Source organism: Xenopus laevis, chromosome 8S (assembly GCF_017654675.1).
Source record: "Xenopus laevis strain J_2021 chromosome 8S, Xenopus_laevis_v10.1, whole genome shotgun sequence".
In the NCBI taxonomy this organism is placed as follows: Eukaryota; Metazoa; Chordata; class Amphibia; order Anura; family Pipidae; genus Xenopus; species Xenopus laevis.
In genome coordinates this window covers 35142045-35155108 of record NC_054386.1, presented here as the reverse complement: position 1 = coordinate 35155108, position 13064 = coordinate 35142045, and positions in this window count along the sequence as shown.

The window sequence follows — 13064 nt, the reverse complement described above, 5'->3', positions numbered from 1 at the left end:
CCCTCCATTGATTGGTCTTCTGGGCAGATCTCTCGTTGGAGCCCATTCTGTCAAGAACATTGTCTTCCCGCTACTCCCCTCCGCCAGGTGACTATCTCTTCGACAGATCTGAAAGCCATACCATCCTTTTACAAGGAATTCTCTTATGTTTTCTGTAAAAAGTCTGCGGAATTCCTCCCTCCTCATCGTCATTAGGACTGCCCCATCAATTTCCTTCCTGGGACCATGCCTCCTAGAGGTTGCACCTACCCCCCTATCTCCTGCAGAAACCTCTGCCATGAACTATATCCAGGATAATCTCCAGCGGGGATTTATTCGTCCTTCTACCTCTCCGGCAGGTGCTGGATTCTTCTTTGTGGAGAAGAAGGACGGTGGTCTGCGTCCCTGCATTGATTACCGTGGACTCAATAAGATTACGGTTAAAAACCGATACCCCTTGCCTCTGATCGCTGAACTTTTTGACCAACTGAAAGGGCCTAAGATCTTCACTAAATTGGATCTACACCGGCATACAATCTAATCCGTATTCGTGAAGAGGATGAATGGAAGACAGCATTCAACACTCGGGATGGGCATTCCAAATACCTTGTGATGCCCTTTGGCCTCTGCAATGCCCCTGCCATCTTACAGGAGTTTGTGAACGACATCTTCCGGGATCTCTAAGAGAGATCCGTGGTAGTGTACCATGATGACATCTTAATCTTCTCCAAGGACTTGGAAAGTGATCACTCCCAGGTGAAGGAGGTGCTTGCCAAGCTTGAGAAGTGTGTCTTTCGAAGTGGTAAAGTTTCCTTTCCTCGGCTATATCATCTCCCCAGAGGGTTTTGAAATGGATTCTGACAAAATCTCTGCGATCCAGGAGTGGCCCCTTCCTTTGAGCACCAAGGCAATACAAAGATTTATCGGGTTTGCAAACTACTACCGGCAGTTCATCAAGGGATTCTCCTCCCGCATTGCACCCATCCTTGCCCTCATCCAAAAGGGAGGTAAACCTAACTCATGGCCTCCTTCAGCTATTGAAGCATTCCAATCCCTGAAAGATACTTTCACCTCTGCCTCTGTCCTCTGACACCCTGATCCTGTGTTACCCTTCTTCATTGAGGTAGATGTATCCGAGGTTGGTGCCGGTGCTATCCTATCCCAAAGACATTCTGTTGATGGGAAATTACATCCATGTGCTTACTTTTCCAGCAGAATTACGACATTGGAAATCATGAACTTTTGGCAGTAAAGCTTGCTTTTGAAGAGTGGTGTCACCTTCTAGAAGGATCTTCGATCCTGATCACTGTCTATACTGACCATAAAAATTAAGAATTCATACAATCTCTCAAGAGACTGAATCCCCGTCAGGTTATGTGGGCTCTCTTCTTTTCCCGCTTTAATTTTGTCTTGACTTATCGCCCTGGCTCCAAGGATCGGAAAGCGGACGCATTATCCCGAAGTTTTACTGCATTGGATCTTCTCCCTGAAAGGTAAGAACCAATTATTCCTCCTGCCAAGATTATTGCTTCTCTTTTTCCTCAGTTTGTCGAGCAGGTCCTGCTGCACATCCATTGGGATGGCGTTTATACCCTCTGAGCTTCGCTTGCCCATCCTACAACAGACTCATTGTTCCAAGCAAGCTGGACATCCTGGTCCAGAAAAGACTCTTGAGCTATTACGACGCCTAGTCTGGCGGCCTATCTGTAAAGACGTCAAAGACTTTGTTGCTGTCTGTATTGTTTGTGCCACCTCCAAGGCTAGCCATACTCACACTAGCGGGTTATTACAACCTATACCCATCCCCTCTCATCCATGGACTCACTTAGCAATGGACTTTATTGTAGAACTTCCACCCTCAAGAGGGAACACCATGTTCTGGGTAGTCATTGACCGCTTCAGCAAAATGGCACATTTCATCCCTTTACAAAAACTTCCCTCATCGGTGGAACTATCCCAGCTCTTCATCCAATTTATTTTCAAGTTGCATGGCTACCCGGCTGAGATAGTCTCTGACAGGGGATTTCACTTTACAGCTAAGTTCTGGCGTTCCCTATGTAAAGATTTAGGTATTACTCTTCAATTCTCCTTGGCCTATCATCAATGGGGCAGTGGAATGTGTGAATCAAGCTTTGGAGCAATTCTTGAGGAATCATCTTTCCCTCTGTCAGGATGATTGGTCTGATCTCCTCCCGTGGGCGGAATTCGCTCATAATAATGCATGCCACATTTCCACTGGAAGGTCTCCGTTTATGACTGTGGACGGACAGCATCCTCGAGCCTTCCCTCAAGACTTCGTTTTGTCTGACGTTCCTGCTGCAGACGATCATGCAGCCCATATGTCTGCTATTTGGGTTGCAACCAAATCAAGTTTGGAAAAGAGTGCTCTTGTGCACAAGACTTTTGCTGTTCGGAGACTCAGGCCTTCTCCTCCATACAAAGTTAGGGACAAGGTGTGGTTATCCACTAGAAACATTAGTTTAAGAGTGCCTTCTCCCAAGTCGGGTCCGAAATTTGTTAGTCCATTTTCCATTGTAGAGATTGTCAATCCTGTGGCCGTTAGACTTCAGCTTCCCCCTGCGATGCGAATTCCCAATGTGTTTCATGTCTCCCTGGTGAAACCAGCCATTTCCAATCGCTTCTCTTCTGATAATACTCCCCCTTCAATTATATCGGTGGATGGCCAACAATAGTACGAGGTGGAAAAGATCTTAGACTCCAGAATCTCCAGGATTTCTCTCCAATTCCTCATTAAATGGAAGGGCTTTGGTCGTGGGAGAAACACTATGATGTACATGCCCCTCGCTTGGTAAGGGAGTTTCCCCAGAAGCCAAGGCTTGGTGGTCCTGAGGCCCCCCGTGGGGGGGTACTGTCAGGTCTGTGAAGAGCGCCGGCCGGCGCGTCAGTCTTCAGCAGCGTCGCATCCAAGATGGCGGCGCCCATGGCTCACACGTGGGTATTTGCGGCTCCGGAGCGATGACGTCACACGCATGGAGTGACATTTTAACTGAAAAGGCCTTCCGGGTCACGGGTTCAATGCCCGATTATAGGTTTTGTCTTGTACACTCCTGGGTGTTCTACTTTTCGTGCTGATCTATTTCCTGGACTTTGACCTTGCCTGCATTTGATTCTGCCTGCCTTTTTGAACTTTGCCTGGACTTTTGACTACGATTCAGCCTGATCCCCGGACTTTAACCCCTTGGGCTTCCTCCTTGGTCCAGACTACTCCCGCTGGGAGACGATAGGCCCCCGTGACAAGGGGATTACAGTTTGAGGTTTAAACAATGCAGGGGCCAGTTAATCTCTGTAGTGACATTCTTTAAATCTTACACAAGGTAAGCAGACACAGCAGGCAGTCTTTCATGTGGGGGCCACACAAGGGGGGGCGCCGGTTGGACAGCCCTGCTTTAACATTCAACCTCGGGTTGTAAGAAAATGTTATTGGTATACAAAGAAATATGTGAAGCCCTTGGTCAGGCTGGAGCCTAATCTGCTTTATCATCTTCCAGTTTTATGGTCTTCTTCTCATATTGGAGCTCCACCACTACTAAAAGTTACCCCTAGAGTTTGAATTTCAGATTCTAATTAAAGACAGAATGAATAACTGTTTTAACCACATTCCATCCTAACCAAGGACTGTCTGAAATAACAGATGGACCCTGAACTGTGCCTGTGCCAATCTTCATAGATGATAATCTCTTTTTATCTTGTTGTTAACCACTGGGAGAGACCCTGTGTATTGTATGGAACTGCGTATAGACTGTGGGATAAACATTGCCATAGAGGAAAACAGAAAATAAGAGTAAAGTACAGTGGATGAACCTTGATACACTTACTCTTTTCCTCACAACCTGATGGAACCTTTGCCCTGGGCTGGAACACCCTGGTTATTGTTATCATGACAACTTCTCTACAAAACACTTATTGCATAGACTAGGATCAAATGATGATGATGGGGGGTTTGCTTATCTGAGTTGCACCTTGTATATTTTATTCTCTCTCCTATTTGGGGGGGGACACAGGCATTAACAGGCTTAGGGGACAAAGAAAATGAAATTGACAGTGGGGGCTGTCTAGCTTTATCACTTCCAAAATGGTTGAAACTCAACAGTTTTCTAGCAGTTTTTCGGGCCTCTATCTTTTATCCTGAGGCCACAGGTGTAGCTAAAGCAGAAGCAGATCCAGTAGTTGCAGGGGTGAGAGAGGAAACCCTGACCACAGGGTTTTGCTTCTCTATAGTTGTATAGATATCCTCCCTCCACAGCTGCAATCCTACATGAAAGTGAGTGGGCATCAGAAGCTCAGAACACAGGGGGGCAGGAAGTGGAGGGCCAGGTAGGGGATGCTGGGAGGGAGATACTGAACCGACCAGCAAAATAATTTTAGGCCCTCTTTGAACTGGGAATAAGACTTCTGTCATGAAGCTGATCAGTCAATGCCCCACTGGGCCCCTTACACCTCCTGGGCCTTTATAAGTCACAGGGTCTGTTCCGTCTATAGTTTCGTACCTGGCAGTGGTCATGGCACAGCCCTCAAAGAGAAAGAGGGAGCGTTGAGTCTGCCTGGCTAAAAAGCACCTATGGTTGCTCCTAGGATAAGTGACAGGTTAGGTCTCTAGTGTTATTAGGCTGCACTTCCAACTGGTTAGAGCAGGACTTTCCCCAAAGGTCCATTAGGAGGTAAAAGTAAAATAAAAAAAGGCACCCTTGCATGCACAGCTACACCTTGATCAGCCCCAGCTACTCTTCTCTTATGCCAAAAGCCTGTCCATGATCCCAACCCACACCTGCTGCCATATAAGCTCCACCCTTTTTTTGCAGCCCACATATTAAGCTTTTACATTTCTGGGCCCCAGTTACGAACTGGGATTTAAAATAGGCCCTTGGCATTTCAAGTGCACAGAGGCCCAAAAAGCCCACACAGGGCCAAATGGCCTATGTCTATGCCATTTTACAGCAGCCCCTCCACAGATTGACAGTCCAGGCCTGCTGGGCCACTTCTGCCACGTTGGGACCCTTGACTGCAGATCACTTTGTGCACCCCTGATGGTGTCCCTGTTGTGCTGACGTCCTTGCTGGACCCACTGACCCACTGAACCCAAACTACAACTTTGTAGCCCATCTAGTAAGGAATGCTATAGGGAAGGCACTAGGATTTGGCCTGATATCCAACACAGAAGGGCTTCATAGCTCAGGACCCAACATGCTCTTCATCTATTACTGATGTTAGACGTTGATTACCTTATAGCAATGTCCAAAGGCCACTGGTATGGCTGTGAGCCAGAAAAATGCCTGAGGACCATCTATCGCTTGCAAGGCTCTAGCTGAATAGCCTTAAACTGTGGCATCAGCAGCCTATTAGCCAGAGTATCTATCCATGCAGGCAACAGAATTGTTACAACACAGTCAGAAGTATGATATAGGTGGGCACCCTGTGAATCAGGACAGCCAATCAGAGGCACAGAATGAAACACACCACTTCATGAAAAGCATCACAGATGCAGATTGTTTTTTTTCCCTTTGCTTTCTGAGAATGTTACAAAGTGGCTTATTTACAAGGGCAAGTTGTATTTTCACAAGGAGGAGACCTAGTGACTCTTGCTCTTGGAACAAGGGCTGTTTGTGGCATGATCCCTGTTTGTCACATTCTGTTTTGCACTGATAGTTTAGGAAGGAACGTGAACACGAAAAACTAGCCCTTCCTCCCCCACACCTCCCATTGGTGACAAATGAGTACAGATTCCAGTTGGGCAGTGGGATAACTGTAGAGAAAAAAGACACTGCAGTCGCAGGGGGGTCCGGGGAAAAGGGGGGGCCCGGACGGCAGGGTCTGCTTCCTCTGTAGTCAACAAGGACCCCCCATTCCCCAGCCGCTCTCTTACCTGAGGCGGGGAAGCACAGCGGGCGGAGGTGGGAGGATGGGGATCGAGTGTGCTGGGCCCCTCTGAAGCTTTATTTGCAGGGGTTACGCCACTGCAGTTGGGCTTTTTTTTAAATCAGTATTATGTTATTTTGCAACATGAAGTCTCTTAAAGGGTACAAATGTAAACAGTACCCGACAGGAGCAGTGTGCTACCATACAGCCCACCAGGATGATGTGATAATTCTGTTACAATTCTTAGGATTCACAGGAACTTGTTGCTATTATTTTGAATATCCAATAGCCCCAAAACACCCACAGACACAGTTGCAAAAAAAACAAATGGAAAGGTTGATGCATTTCCCACGAATACAGCAGCTCTACTAAAGGCAGGTAGTACCCCACTCCTAGTAACTCACAAGTTACGGTATTCTCTCCCTCAAGTGGTTGTACTGGCAGATACGTTAGGTCTGGGTTTTAAAAGTGACCAACTACATTTATACAATCAGTGACGTAACTAGAGGGGGGCGGGACGCACTGCCGGGCCCCCGCCCCCTCCGTACACCCGGAACCGCCCGGGAATCGTGGCGCGTGAGCTGCGGGGGGGCCCTGAGGGGGTGCGGGTCCTGGCCCAATCGCACCCCCTGCTCCCCCGGTAGTTACGCCACTGTATACAATCTTAAATATCAGATAGCATCTGCTGTCTCACTGTTTTTAGAATTATGGAGAACTGCAGTTAGACTCATGACCATTACACATGAAGCACTGACAATGGTAGAGTTACCCAGATTTAGTGGCACATGGCAACCTTTATGATCTCTTGGGGTATAAGCCTGGGAATGGTAGTTGGTGCCCCATAACACCTTATTTTCAGGTTCCAAGATTCAGTTTAATGTAGAGGAAACAAGAGGTAAAATGCAGTAAATTTGTCTTTCTATTAAAAAATAAATTGCAAAGTTTTCTTGAATTTTGTATTTTGGTAAAAAAAACGAACACATTTAGCGCATTTTATATGGGGTAAAGCAAAAACAAAAAAGTTCACCCTAGAAAACCATATATTTGCGAAATACACATTTGGAAGAACCAAAAATGGCCAAATATGTCATTCTGCTCCAAGCTACTGAGTTGCAAACTTTCCCAAAATTAGAAATAGTGATGATTGCCTCAAAGCTTGCTTTTAACAGAATTCTATCTCCCATATATGTTTAAAATATATGGCCTTCAGGCCCGGACTGACCATGTAACTGTTCGGGCAAATGCCCGAGGGGCCGTGTTATATTTTGTTTAATTGGGCCGCTCCTTTGCGATAATACTAATTAGAACTCACCTTTCACTACATCCGGCTGGCTCTAGGACCCCGCTCCTCCGTACTAGCTCCCACTATGGCTAAGCCCCTCCCACTCCTCTCTGCTCTCTGCTGCTGCTGCCGTGCAGTGTGTGCACGAGTGTAAACTGGACGAACAGGGCCTCTCAGTCTGCATCAGCTCAGTAAGTACAGACAGGATTCAGCACACATTACTGTAGAGCAGCAGCCAGCAGGTCCACTTCTTCCCAGTAGTTACTGAGGCTGTGGACAAGTGTAGATTATATTGTTTATGCTGACTGCTGGTCTGCCTGTGCTGAGCCTGAAGCCCTGAACGTAATGCTCCCTGCCACAGAAAGATTCAATTATAAATTTTTTTGTTTTGCAATGTGCAAACAAAACAATTGAAAAAAAAAATAGGAGTAAAAGGAGGAGAGGTTGATGGAATAAAAAATAAAGGGGCAAAATAAATAGGAGTGAAGATGGGGAAGCAGAATAAAGAATGAAAGGAGAGAAAGCTGGAATAAAGAAAAGCTAATGCTGAAGGGTTATGAGAGAGAATTTGAAAACAAAAAATAAAGCAGAAAGGATCCATCCTCTTTCCTTTTCTTTCTGTAATTCTTGTGACAGTGGGCTGTCATAGTATGTAATAGTTGGTGGCCACTATGTTCCATGAAATGTTGGGGGCTAATGGAACAAGGAAGACAGAGATACAGTACAAATGCAGGGTTACAACAACAGTTAGCAGGAGAGAAGCAGAGACAGGCACTGGAGTCCCTGTGGTATGCCAGGTGGCAACTCTAGAACTGCTGCAGGCTGAGTTATACAGGGAACTCTGAGTATCACTCATGTATTATAACGGATAATATACCCCTGCTGTAAATGATAGGGATATTAGAAGTCACTGAGGGGTTGTTCTGTGACCATATAAAGGCACAAGGCTGCAGGCTGAGTTATACAGGGAACTCTGAGTATCACTCATGTATTATAAGGGATAATGTACCCCCTACTGTAAATGATAAGAATATTAGAAGTCACTGTGGGGTTGTTCTGTGACCATATAAAGGCACAAGGCTGCAGGCTAAGTTATACAGGGAACTCTGAGTATCATTCATGTATTATAAGGGATAATGTACCCCCTACTGTAAATGATAAGCAAACATAAATTTAAATGCCCATTGGTATGTATCTTATAGGATGCATTATTAGTTCTCCTTTAGTGCAAGCCCAAAAACGAAAATGTACTCCTTTTGTATTTGTTTATGACTTATAATATATATATATATATATATATATATATATATATATATATATATATATATATATATATATATATAAATAAAATATGCCCGTGTGTAAATAAAAGACCAGCATGCATTTCTGTGTGGGCTGCTTTGATTTTTTTTGCCAGGGCTGCTTTTTACTCCCAGTCCGGCCCTGATGGCCTTCACGTTATTTGGAGATTTCTGGATCAGAGACCCTACACCTTTACCAGGATAATGCATCCTAAATATGAATGCCAGGGGTTACCAATATTGTTTCCACTATGCATATTATTTCCAATCTGGCCTGTAAAGCTTCTAAAATCAGAACAGAGCTACCGCCTGAAAACTGTGTATAAAAGCACTTAGAATTCCATGTATAATACTACAGAAATGCATAATTACTGAACCAGTTTCATGTACAAATACGGGGCCTGTTATCCAGAATGCTCAGGACCTGGTGTTTTCCGGATAATGGATCTTTCCGTAATTTGGAGTCTACTAGAAAATCATGTAAACATTAAATAAACCCAATAAGCTGTTTTGCTTCCAATAAGGATTAATTATATCTTAGTTGGGATCAAGTAGAATCTATTGTTTTAGTATTACAGAGAAAAAGGAAATAATTTTTAAAAATGTGGATTATTTGGATAAAATGGAGTCTATGGGAGATGGCTTTTCTGTAATTTTTCTGTCACTTTCTGGATAACGGGCTTCCAAATAATGGATTCCATACCTGTTACACCATTAACATAAACCCCCACAGACTTACACAAAAGTTTGTTTTTCACACCCTGAGATACATCCCAATACCAGGCTGATGTCGGAAAACAAAAGGTAAAATGCAGTTTTAAGTGTGAGCTAAAGTGCACGCAACAACAAAAAAACAAGTTTACCCCAGAAAACCATATATTTTTGGAAAATACATACTCATGTTCAACAATATGCCTTTTTACTTCAAACTACGCAAAGGCTTTTGTAATTTTAAAATTTTGGTAAAATATCTCAAATCTTGCACTTCAGCAACATATCTCCCATATATCATTAGGTACCAGAATAAAATAGCCTCACATGTTTTGCTAGACCAATTACCTTTTACAGGTACAAACAAGAAATCTACAGCTATGCAGAACTGACATGCAATAAATGGGGAAATGCTAATTTGATAAAACTACCATAAAAAATACAAAATATTTTGCACAGTGTGAATATCACTAACATAATTTACATTAGGAATAAATCTTTTTTTAGTGGTAAAAAAAACACTTTACAGTTGAAAACATAAATGGGTTATATTATTTCAGTATTAGAGTTTATATCATATTTTTGGAGCTTCCCTTTCTCGTCTTTTTCCTTTTTATACATGAGTGAGAAGTACTCCATTGTTATTCAGGGCCGCCATCAGATATTTTCTGGGGCCCCCTGGGCTTCCCCCCACACCAGGTCAGCCCCAGGCTCCACCTAAAATTCATTGGTGGCCAGGCCCCCCCTACAAGTTATAAAAAAAATCATAGGTAGCCAGGGCCCCCTATACAAGTTTTGAAAAATACATTGGTGGCCAGGGTTCCCCCATACTTTACTTGCTTGAATTACAGCCCCCCAGTGCTGTCAGGGAAATGCAGACTTCAGAAAGGACGGCGAGAGCTTAGGAGCCTGCATATTATTTCTGTACTACCACTAAAGTCTAAGTCCCATGCAGCTTTTCTGGGACTTAGACTTCAGTGACTAATCGCCAGTAAAGAAAAGCTGCTAGGGTGAAGATGAAGGCGTCATGTGATGCCTTCCTAAAGCTGCAGCTCTCTAACAACAGGGGGGCCCGGGTGAACAAGTAAGTGCAACACAGAGCCCCCCTAAGACAAAAAAACAACTGTTCCCCCCCAGGGGTGCTTCGCCAATGAGGCAAGTTGAGGCTGTCGCCTCAGGCGGCAGCACCCCACTAGGTACAAGGGGCAGCAAAAATGCTGCTCCTGGTACTTTAAGAGCGAATTTCCGGGGGAGGGGGGCAGCAGCAACTGCTGCTGCCTCAGGCGGCGGAGGGGCCAGGATCACCCCTGTTCCCCCCTTATGGCGGCCCTGTTATTCACTGTCAATTTGTTTTTCATTTTTATTGTGTAGATTCATTGTATGAAGGTGACATCTTGCTACATGGCCTATAGATGGCGTTGTGACCATACATTTAGAAACTTGCACTGATGTCATCAAATCTGTAAAACAAAAAAGAGCAAATGGATGGAACTCTGGTAAAAAATTTATTACAGCGAACTGCAGATAGGAATCACCTAAAGCATTTCGGGAGTAACTCCCTTAATCATAGGCGTGCAGTAAATTAGATGCAGGCAAAACGACAATTGAATGACCTTTGAATTTATGCGAAACTTCCATCCAATCCACAGAGTGAGTTTTTAATACACATTGAGAAATTGATTTCTTATGGTGTCTCTTTGGGGGTGATGGACTCTCGGGATGGGGATTATCTGGTCAGGCCAACGCTGACTATCCCGATTTTCCACCACCATTTTCCACCACCTTCTGAAGCTACACAAATCTGTGACCTCTCAGAAGGATAGACCTGTCGTGGCCAGTATTGGGTCTATTATTGAAGGGCTTTTGAATTGGCTGGATTTAGGGGTGAAGACCTTGGTCCCACAATTGGAGTCATAAATTAGAGATTCGGGACATTTGATTCACACGTTATCTACACTTAGGTGGATAAACACGTATCATTGGATTTCAATGGATGTTAAATCTTTGTACTCTATCACACCACACAGGTTGGGTGTACAAGCTATTGCAGAACTATTGAAAGATTCACGACAGTTCATGAATAATTTCACTTTATTAGTATTGTATTTTTTATTAACACACAATTTCTTTTTTTTATGGGGATTTTTACCTCCAGAGATGCCGGACTGCTATGGGAGCATCCTTTACCCCCTTCTATGCCAACCTGTATATGGGTTGGTGGGAGCAGTCCCGCATCTATGGATGTGATAATCCCTTTCATGAGCACATTATAGGTATGGTCGCTATATTGATAACCTCTTATTTATATGGGGTGGTGCACAGGAATCAATAGGAGACTTTCACACATATTTCAATAGTAATGAGCACAATCTTGAATTTTCATTGGAACACCACAACAAGGAGATGAATTGTTAAGACCTTAAATGAATGGGGAACAGTTATACAGGGAAGATACAGACAGTAATTTTTAGGAAACCAACAGTGGGCAATACCATACTTAGAGCCAACAGCTGCCATCCAAACCATATTATACAAAGTATCCCATATGGCCAGTTTGTAAGATATCGGAGGAATTCTAATCTGGATGTGACATACAAAGAACAGTCCAAACGACTGGGATGTAGACTACAGAGTAGGGGCTATTCGAAGGATCTGGTTAGGGTATCATATGAGAAAGCTAATAGATATTCTATACCGAACAGAAATAGGGGTCTAATTTATTATGAGAAATCAGGCAATACTGTGAAGGACAAAGTTTATTTTGTGACTGAATTGAGTGAAGAATACAATAAAGTTTGTGGGATAATAAGGAAAATATCTCCCGGTTTTGAGTAATGACCATAAATTGGCAGATGCCTTGTCCCACATTGACATCAAGTATGTCCCTAAATGAGCATCCACTTTAGGTAATATACTGGCACGAGTTTGGTATCATCGGTCCCATTGAATCCTAATAGAAATCTGTGATAGGGACATATAGATGTGGAGCAACCTTATGTAAGACTTTTAGGATGATTTCAATTGGTACAGGTTTTAGATTCAACGACACTGGACGGTCCTATCAAAATAATGGTTTAAATAATTGTAACACAAAAAGTGTAGTGTACCTCCTAGAATGTGGACATTATAAAAAACAGTATGTGGGTGTACAACAAGATGTTTAAAAGAAAGGATAAGAGAGCATATAAGGGCCATTGCAAACAAATATGAAACGTCTCCTGTAGGAAAACATTTTGTATTATGCTCCTTGAATGGTCAAAGACCTAATGGTGAAGGTAATTGAGCAGGTCAAGGTTCCTATCAGAGGAGGGAATTTGGGCCTTAACTTGAATCTAAGAGAGGCGTTTTGGATTTTAAAGTTGAAAACCAGGGCACCTATGGAATTAAACTTGAGACATGATATCATTTACCTATATTGATGAAATAGATTTATGGGATGTTTTGATACAGTAACCATTAAATTAAATGTATTCTTAAAGGGCATGTAACGGCAAAAAAATAAAATCCCATTTTTACTTTCTTTAATGAAAAAGAAACCTATCTCCAATATACTTTAAAAATGCGTACCGTTTTTATAATAAACCTGACTGTATGCAGTGAGATTCTCCCTTCATTTACTGCTGTGGATAGAAATTGTCAGATGGTCCCTAACTGCTCTGCAGGGAAACAATCATACTTATGAACAGCAGGGGAAACCCCCACCTAACAGTATTTCCCAGCCATGCAGAACTCAAGCAGCTTTGTTTGTTTCCCTGTAAAGCAGTCGCCGACTGTGTAGTGATTTGTATTGGATTTTATTTTTGCCTTTACATCCCCTTTACTGTTTCCAGCTCCACCTGCAGGGACAAAGATCATGCAGCCAGATTGAAACAGATAAGATGGGATTCTATATGAAGGATTATTTTGCTGCAGCCACT